Raw genomic sequence first — 11,445 nt, forward strand, 5'->3', positions numbered from 1 at the left:
GCTCCTCCTTTAAGCCTTCTATAAACAAACACCAACAATGCACTCTTTAAGCTCTCACACACTTAGAATGGTAGGAAAAGCATGAGCTAGGGTTTCTCTGGAAAAAGGGGCGATGAGGCAGACTAACAATGAGGTTTAAGGCTTTTAAATAGCGTACAAACACTGAAAATTAAGGTTTTACTTTCCAACGTCTACTTGTCGAGTTGGGGCTCCCCAACTCGTTGAGTTGAGTCCTTAAACCCGCATCAAAAAGATTTCCTACACGACGAGTTAGAGCTCCCCAACCTGTCAAGTTCCACCCCAAAACCTAAAATTTGAGAAATGAATAATACCTGGACCAAGCGTTAGTATAATGTTTTTAAGATATCATAACTTTTTTATTTTTAACATGTAAAATTTTTCTATAAATAATTATTTTCTTTTAACCTAAATAATAACTTCTTATAGCCCAAAAAAGGCAGCCCAAAATAAATTGGAGGTGGGGGAACAGGTGAGGGGGCAGGGGCGGGGGTAGCATGGCTGAACATTTCAGGAGTGGGGGCGGGGACGGGGGAAAGGGGAAATTTCAGGGGCGGGGGCAAGGAATGCACTCCCCGTCCCGTTTGGCCCCGTTAAAATCCGTACTTTTCTTGATTGATGAATAAAGTGGTACTTAATTTTTTATTTGAAGTTTTTTTTTCGCAGCTCTTTTGTTTGTAAATGACCATATAATATACATAACTATTTTTTTAACAACTCTTATTTGTAAATGTCAACAGTATCTTCATTTATTTATTTTGCAAAAAACACACTATACACTTTATTTTTCTTGTTTAAGTCAGAATATCTTCTATCACCTGACATTGTGATTATTCTAGGTTGAGTTTACCACATTCATTGTTTAGCCTTTCAACATGAAAGGGTGTAGTTAGCATATACTTCTTATAACGTTTGACTACAAAAATAATGGTTTCACTAACAGTGAAATTAATATTGTGTTAAATGAATTCTAATAAACAAGTATATTGGTAATTATATGTTTTTCTAAAATTAAATTTTCTAAGGAAACAGATGTTAATAATGTACATAAAGTAAAATCCTACATATATTTATCGTTTTACATCCCCTCGAGTTAAAATCTATAAGTACAAGAAAGCTCGACGAAAAAGATTCGATTTTCTGGAAGTTCTATTAGAAAGTTTATTTGGATGAGCATTGGATTACTCACACCCGATGTTTTGATATTGGCACATTGTGTTATATTTATTGCAACTTTGCATTTAAAGTGTATTTGGATTCCTTCTTTGTTTCACAAAAGTGTGAGTTTTACAACATGTCAAGGACAATTGAATGAGTTTTGAAAAGCATGCCAAAAACATAACACATGCACAAACTTCCAACGGAAGATTAATTTTTGCTGATCAAGTTCGTTGGTAAACATCTATTGTCAGTCAATCATTAATTTGCAGATTGATATAGTATTAAATATTTATCCAAATTATTTATAAAATTGGTCTATGTTTCAAAACTAATGTTGTATTTAATGAACCTACCAAAATTAACTATGGTTAATGTGATAATTCTATCAAGCATCTCTTACATGGTATTACTCCATGAGTAACGCCAAGAAACCTTAGACTACTAGTGTGATACTGTATACTCCTCTGATAAAGCTCTATATTCCTCAAAAAGCAACAAAGGGGAAACATAACAACTAGTCAAAAAATTCACAGAATGGTAAGGGTGTTGTAAGGGGGTAACTAGTCATCTACTAATAACCATTGTGAACCAAATCAATATCCAAGACAATAGCAATATGCATGTTTTCTAGGCATTGGACATGTATATTACAAAAATTTAGCAACACAACAACCATTCAACTCCTATAATCGCAAGCCAGTAAGCACTAGTACAAAAATGATCAATGGACACACCATAAAATTGTGACCATCTGCGTATAGTGACATTTTCTTTTTTTCAATGAAAGTGTGACAAAAGGTGATTCCATTGTATGAGTCTTATGGTCACTTTAAAATTTAGTGTGTATATGATATGAAAAAATATGTTCGTATCATAGAAGTCTAGCTATTGGGTAGGAAATTTTGTTGCTATAGTCAATCATTTTATCCAATATGTGGCGTTAAACCATCAATAGAAACAACTTTTTTATTAATTATACTGATTCACTAATACAAAACTGGACATAGGACTCGCCATATAGGACCCAGTTTTTGAAGAAAAAAAAACAGGTTATATTATGAAAAAACCAGGTTTTATATTGGTAATTATGATATGTCGCGGTTTTAGTAAGGAACCAAGTCATATGTCCATGTTAAATAATCTTGTTGGTGTTCACATAACCAGGTCCTTTTCATGTGTTGTTATCTGGCCTGCTTTCCCTAGTACAACCGTGTTGTATGACTGAGAAAGAGTGTTCAAAATACCATTTTCAAAAACAACACTCTATGGTATGCCCTTCAATTTTCACACGTGGAGAAGGTCTATAACACTAAGGGCCCCTTTGATAGTTGCTGACTGAGAAATGTCTGTGTGAGTAAGAAATTCTGACTGAGTAAGAAATGATGATGTTTGATTGTACACCTGACTGAACGTGCTGACTAATGCAAAATAAAAATTTTACACTGATGCAATATTCATTTTTATGCAATATAATAATAATAATAATAATAATAATATTAAAGATGATGATGATGATGATGATAATAATAATAATAATGATAATAATAATAATAATAATAATAATAATAATAATAATAATAAACATAATAATAATAATAATAATAATAATAATAATAATAATAATAACAATAACAATAATAATAATAATAATAATAATAATAAAAATAATAATAAAAATAATAATAACAATAATAATAATAATAATAATAACAACCAGCGTTACACATTATATAAAATATTTGAGCAAATATAACAAAAGAAAACCTTCAAGTGTAGTGGAAAAGATGTAGCTTTGTGAATGTAAGGTCATGAGTTCAATTCTCATTGTCCTCTTCTCATTTGTTGTCCACTAAATTTTTAAGGGTAGAATTGGAAATTCTTTATTCCTTTCTGAGTCTGCCATCCACCCATCTCTTTAGTCTTTCCCGGTCAGACCTTGCTGACCAAGTCATACACCAAATCAAACACTTTCAGCTGACCAAGTCAGTCAAAAATGTCTGACTTGACTCGTTCAGATGCATATCAAATAGGGCCTAATTTTTTTTTTTTTACAATTGGGTTACTTCCAAATTGGAACTAGTTTTGAAGTGAACCTAGATTCACATCCCATATTCAATTAACTCTATGACTTATCCATTATAACTCTCATTATTGTCTTCTTTGGCACACTCTAATATTAATTCCTTGCAAGGTATATTTCCTACTCTTCTTTTGTTCAATTAAGATAGGTATATACAACATAAATTTTAGTCAAACAATATTTAAAGATATCTAGAAATTTCATCAAAATTTATTTACAACAAAGCACCTAACAATCTAAACATATATATATATATATATATATATATATATATATATATATATATATTAGAATGTCATTTATCATAAACAATTACAAGTTTCAAACACTACAAAATTGTTTCCATGTTCTAATACTAGCTCTTTGTTCATATAATCTGATAAGCAACTAAAATCACAAGTTCCAAATGACCAAACACAAATATTTCTAAGTCCAAGCTGGCTTCCATCAGCCAATTCAATCTCTAGTTTGGATCAAGACAACCACATGCAGACCTGTGTCTTAGAATTTCAGACAAGCTTTAAACCAAAAATGTTAGTTAATGTGATCATGGATTGAAGAAAGTAAAACAATTCATATACTTGATTAAAATTGGAAAACCTAATAGATATAAGTTATATGATTATGAAAGTTAGTTTGATCATAGATTAAACAAAGTAAAACAATTCATCTCTCTCTCTATCTCTCTCTCTCTCTCTATCTCTATCTCTCTTTCCCTCTCTCTCTCCCCCTCCCTCCCTCCCTCCCTCCTTCTCTCTCTCTCTCTCTCTCTCTCTCTCTCTCTCTCTCTCTCTCTCTCCCCAAACACACTAATACATATCCACCTTTATGAACATAAGAACATTCAATACTCCCCACCCCTTCTCTTGTGAATCAGATCTTTTGGTCACCACCATAAACACTGCCAAACCACCAACAATCACTAATTTTGCCAAGAAAAATCGAACCTTTAGAAAATCATCATCATATCCATCTTCAACCCATCATGAAAATTCACCACCATTGAGAACACATCATCCCCATCTACCTTGTTCTTCCATTTATCTTATGATCAAATTGCATCTCAACAAAATATTAAGAAAGAAGGTTGAAGAATGAGGGACTGTGATTGAATGGAGAAGTACCACCTATGATTGAACAAAAAAAGAAAAAGGATAAGGGTCGGACCTACAATCGAGTATAAAGAAGGATACATAGACGAAATTAATGGAGGTGGTCAGATGATCGTCGACTTCAGATCTTCTGTAAGTTAACGGTGACAAAGTCAGATCTAGAAATGGACACACACACACACACATACATACTTATGTCTATGCTGGGGAAAAAGATCATCAAATTCGAATCCTTTGATCTCAAATGCATTGAAGACGGCACCTAAAGTAACATTCTAGATTTGGTGCGCCATTCAAAGTGCTTTCAAAAATTGATTTCATCTCCTCTCAGCCTCTCTCTTCTTTCCTCTCTGTTCGGAACGGATGAACAACGACTAGGGTTTCGTAGATGGTGGTTCACAACAGTGACAAAGAAAGCGACGAGTTAGAAAAAACGAGAATGAAGGTTATTGGGTGGAGTTTTACATCAAACAGGTAGGAATGGTGGGAGTGTGGTAGTATGGAATCATATTGAAAGCAAGATTGGGAGGAAGAAGATAGGATCGATGGGAAAATTTTTGAGTGATGAGAAAGTGTGAGAGAGAGAGAGTTTGCATTTTAATTTTCTATTTTTTTCTGTTATAAAATTATAAGTATAAAATAGAAAAAGCAAATTTTTTTTTTCGTTTTTCTATAAACAATAAAAATCTTTAAATAATAAAGAATTGAAAAAGAAAAAACTAAGGGCAAAATCATCATTATGAAAATATTTAAAGCAAATTGGACCAAACTCGCAACTAAATAAAAAACTTGGAACCGTGGTGCTAATTCGAACCTTTTTAGACCAAAGAGGCAATTTTCAACAAACCATAGGGACCATTTGTGCAGTTGTCTCTATTTTTTATTCAAAAAACCTTGATTTTTGGCTTATAAATTAAAGGTAATTGGTAATGACCTAAAATTTATTTCTTTGGTTATACTCTCCTAATTTTAATTGTTTTAAATTGATATTCATAATTATTTTTATAGAATCTTTGAGGTGAAAATTTATAACTTTAGGTTGTTAGGGCTTTTTAGGGTTTTGTGATTTTGTTAGATATTTAATGTGTGTTTATGTGTATATGCATATGTATGTTTAATAATAATAATAATAATAATAATAATAATAATAATAATAATAATAATAATAATGTTAATCATAATATAAACATACAATAAGTGATAACAACAATAAATATAATAATAAAAAAATTATAAAAGTAATAAAAATCGATTATAAAAAATATATATTTTTAAAATTTGTATACTTGTTTTCCTAAAAATCTATTTATTATCGTTTTTTTTCTAAATTCCACTGATAAAGCGCAGACAACCAATAATAAATTATTACAAAATACTATGAATTTTTTTTAAAAAAATGTTCTTTTATTAAGTTGAAATTTTTGTTTAAGTAGGATATGAATTAAGGAAGAGCCCTTGTAGTCGTGTTGTGGAATGATGCTACCTGTGCGTGGGTCCGACAAGTTGTGGGACTACAGGATGTTAGCAAAATTATATCGGTTTGGTAGTTTATGAAGCAGTGTCTTGTTCACCACCAGAACGTTTATCTCCCAGTTTGTCCTGCGTTGTTCATTATATTCATGGAATCATTAACATCATGATGAGCCTTTTCTCAAAGGAATATCTAATCCCTTCGGTCAAGTGAAAGCTGCCGGCAGCGGTGTATGGTCCGTGGTTATGTTTTTCTAGTGGTAACCTTAGGTAATCATAAGTTAAGTAGTCAGTTTGAAAGACAAATGGAATAGAATTAGTAGTAGTTCGGAATGGATGGTCTGTCGGGGAGTCATAACAATTCGAGATTTCAAATTTTGGGTAGAGTAGATGTAGTTTTCTCATAGGGTATTAGTTTATGATGATAAAGGATTCGTCCATCATCATATGTGGACAGCCCTGTTGGATTGGGTGTGGTTGCCTTGGAAAGGTTGTTGTATGTTCGAGGTTGTGGTTGTGTTGCTCAGGCTCTGTAGTGTGCCTGGGATGGTAAGGAGTCATGTCAAGGACGATATCTAATTTAAGTTCAGGAGAGTTATAACGCTTGGTTCTTTACACATTTCGGTTTAGACCCTTTAGGGCGCATTGTTTGCAGAATTGGTCTCTATGGGAAGAATTGCCATCTTTGGGATAGTTGGATTACATTGGGCATACTACATGTACGCTGGGCATACGAAGGAAGTTTGGTCACGAAGCTCATCTACGTACGCTAGGCGTACGTGAGCAGATTAGAAACCCTCCCTTATGGGCTTGTACCCCATATAAACCATAAGATAACTTCTTTTGGCCTTGTTTAACCAGCCTCCATACCCTTGAAAATCATAATTCGTTCCTTCGACTTTGTGCGGTGCTTTTGATCTCCTGTGAAGCTTTTGATGGGTGTTGTGCATTTCGAAGTGGTAGAAGGAGAAGCTTGAAGACTCATTCTTTGGAGGAGGGCCTTGAGATCCAGCTTTAGCACCATTTCGTGGCGTTTGAGCTATAAATTCAAATCTTGGTATCTCTTTTCATATATCTAATCTTTAGCTTGTTTATAGTCATTTTGGTATCTTTTTTGTTGGTGTTGGTATCGCTTTTCATATATCTACTCTTTAGCTTTTGATGGGTACATTTTTTGGAGCTTATCCTTGTAGATCTCGACACATTAAGGGTTTCTTGAGCATATAGGTGAAAACTTTATGGTGATTTGGTCTCATGCATGGGTTAAGTCATTTATAAAGCTCTTTTAAGCTCTAAAGCACGATTAAGTGGGTATGCTATGCGTATAAGCCCTCAAGCTAGTATGCGGAGCATACAAGCTGAGTACGCCCCACGTACTCACCAGTTTATGCTTCAGAATTATGGGCTCACGGTATTGGACCATGTTGGAACTTAGATGCTTTGAGCCTTGTTGGGCCATAATGATTCAATTGTTGGGCTATTGATACTCTATTGGAGTCTAATGGATGAAGGACCATGAAAGAGATTGGGCCTAATTTGGAAAATTGAGCCATATAGGACTTTGGTTGATTTTTTTGGAATTTGGGCTTTTTGGACAATTGAATTGGGCCTTGGCCTTGGATCAAGTTGGTTAAAGGGTAAAAAGGTCTTTTATACTAGTTTGGACTCTTAGTGTGAGTCGGAATCTAATTATTAATTCGATGTTATTATGTGGTTGATAACGCGGGGATTTAGCGGGCCAATAGCCAGAGATTTGTCTACGAGATTCAGCAGCGTGAGGTGAGTTTCCTCACTATGTTTAGCGGGTTGAAGGCACCAATGTCGGGCCATGGTTGCTAAGTAGGATGCTAGATGTCTATGTAACCCTTGCATGTGTATCTGCTTGTATGCTTACTGGGCGGGGCCCGATGGTTATTAAGTATGCTAGTATATTGTTATGCTTATATGATTTGTATGTGGGCGGGGTCCGTTGTGAGAGTTTGAGTAGGGGTCGTTATATTTAGTGGGTGGGGCCCGTTATATGAGTTTGGGCGGGGACCATTATACTCAATTGGCGGGGCCTGTTATATTCGGTGAGTGAGGCTCGTTAGGCGAGTGTCGGCGAGGCCCGATAAAGTCATTATGTGGGGGGGGGGGCATTATGTGTTTAGTTATGTATGGTATGAGGTATTTTTGGGAACTCCCTAATCTTTCTCCTTACGATTTTCAGTTTATGTATCAGGTACTTCTAGTATCAAAGGGAAGAGACTGAGATGATTGCAAAGCACACACCACTCAATTCCACATTTTGTGATTTACTTTGATAAGGATGATGTATTGATAAAATTTGATCACCTTGGTTTTATGACAATGACCTAGTTTATTGTTTTATTAATTTAAAATGAAGTATTTTTAGGTCTTATTTTTAGGTCGTCTCAATATCGACCAAAATGTTGTACATTTGGCGAATGGTCCACAACATCTTTTGGCAACATACCAAAGCTACGACATAAACATGTATGCGTTTTACACAAACATACAAGATGTAAAAAGTACATTTGAAAATAGCATTGATTATATAATTATCTTGGGATAATCATAATGTAAGGTCAAGGATCACTTAACACTTGTGTTATGGTGTCCTTCAAGAAGATTGGTAATTAAAATATGATTTTGGCATTGCTCCCATGTTCAAGTACATATGGTTCGACACCCAACAATATATTAAAATTGACAAATGGCTTTATAATTATAAATAATCCACATCTCATTTTGATAAATTTCAACTTTATGTATTTACTCTTTAATATTATATTAAACTTTTTAATTATAGTAATTAAAATTTAATTTAGGTAATAATGTCATCTTTTTTAAATAAAATAACAATTTAACAAATCAACCATTACATTAAAATAAAATCTGAGAAATGAAAGTAACTAAGAAAAACAATTAATTAGTTTAACATAAATATAGAAATATTAAATATAATATTAATTTTATGATGAAAGTTATATTTTCCATCAATTGCAAAAAATTTCGGTTACAATAAAGCAATTCAACATATACTAAATGAGAAAATGGAAAATATTAACTTACCGCCCGCCTAATTTTCATGAAATATATTTAAAAATGGCGACCTTTCCATACCACCGTTTCGCATCTCGACATATCTCCTATGTTAACAAAAACGCGAGAAACCCTAGTCACATCATTTCATCCATCCTGGTTCCCACAAACACCTGAGCAAAATCACTGTCGTCTCTCCTTTTCCTCACTCCGAAATCATGCGTTCACTTCTCTCATATGGGCCTAAACACGATGAAAATTCTCGAGTCACCATCATCTCTTTTACTGACCACCATCGAATCAAAAGCATTACGGCCTCTCTTCCGTCGCGCTTCAATTGGCGTCAGTAACATCCTTCTTCTTGTTACTACCATGACATCTATTTCTTACCACTAGTTCATTAATAATCCATAACCAGAAGATCCACATGTAGTAAAGTCAATAGTTTCTTAATAAGGCTCATGTTAACACGAGTTAGGTAGTTGCAATTTGTATGATTTTAGAGAACAAAAGTAGACATTTAATTTACTCTTAACATGGATTTACTAACAAAACCCTAAACTTCAGTTAATAGACTTTGATCTACTATGCTATTACATGACTTATGGTTGGTATGCTCACATCAACAATTAACCATCCATACTACTTCAAAGACACCAGAGGTGTATCTTGCTACAACTTTAATTTTAGTAGGGACATTCATCATATGCCAAATACTTTTAGTAAGAAAAGGATATATATATATATATATATATATATATATATATATATATATATATATATATATATATATATTAGTATTTTAAGTTAAGTATTAAGTCCTTAAATGAACTAGTGTAAGTTTTGATGAATTATATTAACTTATAGCAACATGGGTTTCAATTTACACTCATGTGTTAACATATGAACTTATATATTCATGTATTCATAGCATCCAAAGTTTTTGTTGTATCAATGTTATGAGGTGAATTCCCTTGTACATGGTTGTTGTTTAGACTTTTATTGACTTGAAACAACGGGTTGTTAGATCATAGGCAATTATTTAAACCGTGGCCATCAATATCCAGTCAAAACACACAATTAGATGAACATGACTATTGTCTTCCATATTTTCACATTATTTGTATATTAGCATGTCGTTTTATTTTATATTCTAACACAAATATTATCTAAACATGACTATACAAGAATTATTAGTCACATAATTACTGAATATAGTGACTTGTCGTATTTGTTTGACACACATTTTTTCGACGTTATTATTGTTTAAGTTATCGTCTTATAAACATGAGCAAAATAAGATCTCAAAACACTAATTTGTTTGACACACATTTTTTCGACGTTATTATTGTTTAAGCTATCATCATAAAAACATGTGCAAAATAAGATCTCAAAACACTAATATTTAGTTTAGATCATGGCTATTGTTAACCGTTTTGCAACATGTCAAAAATGAAGTAAAGCAACCATTGTACAATTTAAAAACATTGAAAAACTCTAAAGCATGGCCAAGTTTATAATATAGACACATAAAAATTTTGAAGTGTGATTATTGTTTAATATTCAGTGACATTAATTAAATTTTAATTGTTACTTTAGCTATATTTTAGACACATCAAATAAATATAAATGAAAGTAACCATAAACCGACAATATGAAACGATAAAAATAAATTGATATTATTAATACTTGAAATGCAAATTTGTACATAAGATCCCTAGTTTAAAAAATGGGTAATAATAACATGTATAAAAATATGATAAAGAAAACAAAAAACATCATAAACCAAAAACTAGATATATATACGCTTTCATCTTTCATCTTGTTGGTACTGTTCCTTGTCTCCTTAAGAGTTATCGCTTGATACAAAAGTACAATGCCTAAAATGGGAATGAATGAGAATGAAAACATTAGAACCTTATTTGCTTAACTATTGGATCCAATATCATCAGTGTAAAGGTTTGGTAATACCTTGAGAAAATATTTGTACATCCAAGTTGAGGTGATTTATGTCTAATTTACACTACAACATCAGCATAATTGAAGTAAATGGGAATGAAAATAATAAAAAATTAACTCATCAACAGGATTAATGACACTTGGAAAATACATTGCATTTCTTTTCATAACTCAAATTATAAAGAGAGAGTGAGAGAGAGAGAGAGAGAGGTAAAAACTATGCGCATATTTAGGTTCGTACCTAACCAATTACAGCATAAGGTAGCATTTGCACCATTTAGACAAAATCTTTTCCATTTGTTTGGAATTGATTTCCTTCCTCCATCCGTAAAGCTCTTTCACTCTAGCAAAGCACCAATCCTTTAAAACTGAGCAAAAATGTAAGGCTAGAGATAATTTACTACAATCAATATAAAATAAAGTATGAATTGTGAATTTCATTAAACTATTGAGAATAATTGACTATATTATTTTAAAAAGACAATATAATAGTGGCCAAAAAATAAGATATGTATAGTATAGAATATCAATTGCTTAGACAATCTAGAAAAAATAAGTTGGCTATTATTTTTTTATCAATTATTGTAGTGTTTCCCTAAA

Source organism: Lactuca sativa, chromosome 1 (assembly GCF_002870075.4).
Source record: "Lactuca sativa cultivar Salinas chromosome 1, Lsat_Salinas_v11, whole genome shotgun sequence".
Lineage (NCBI taxonomy): Eukaryota > Viridiplantae > Streptophyta > Magnoliopsida > Asterales > Asteraceae > Lactuca > Lactuca sativa.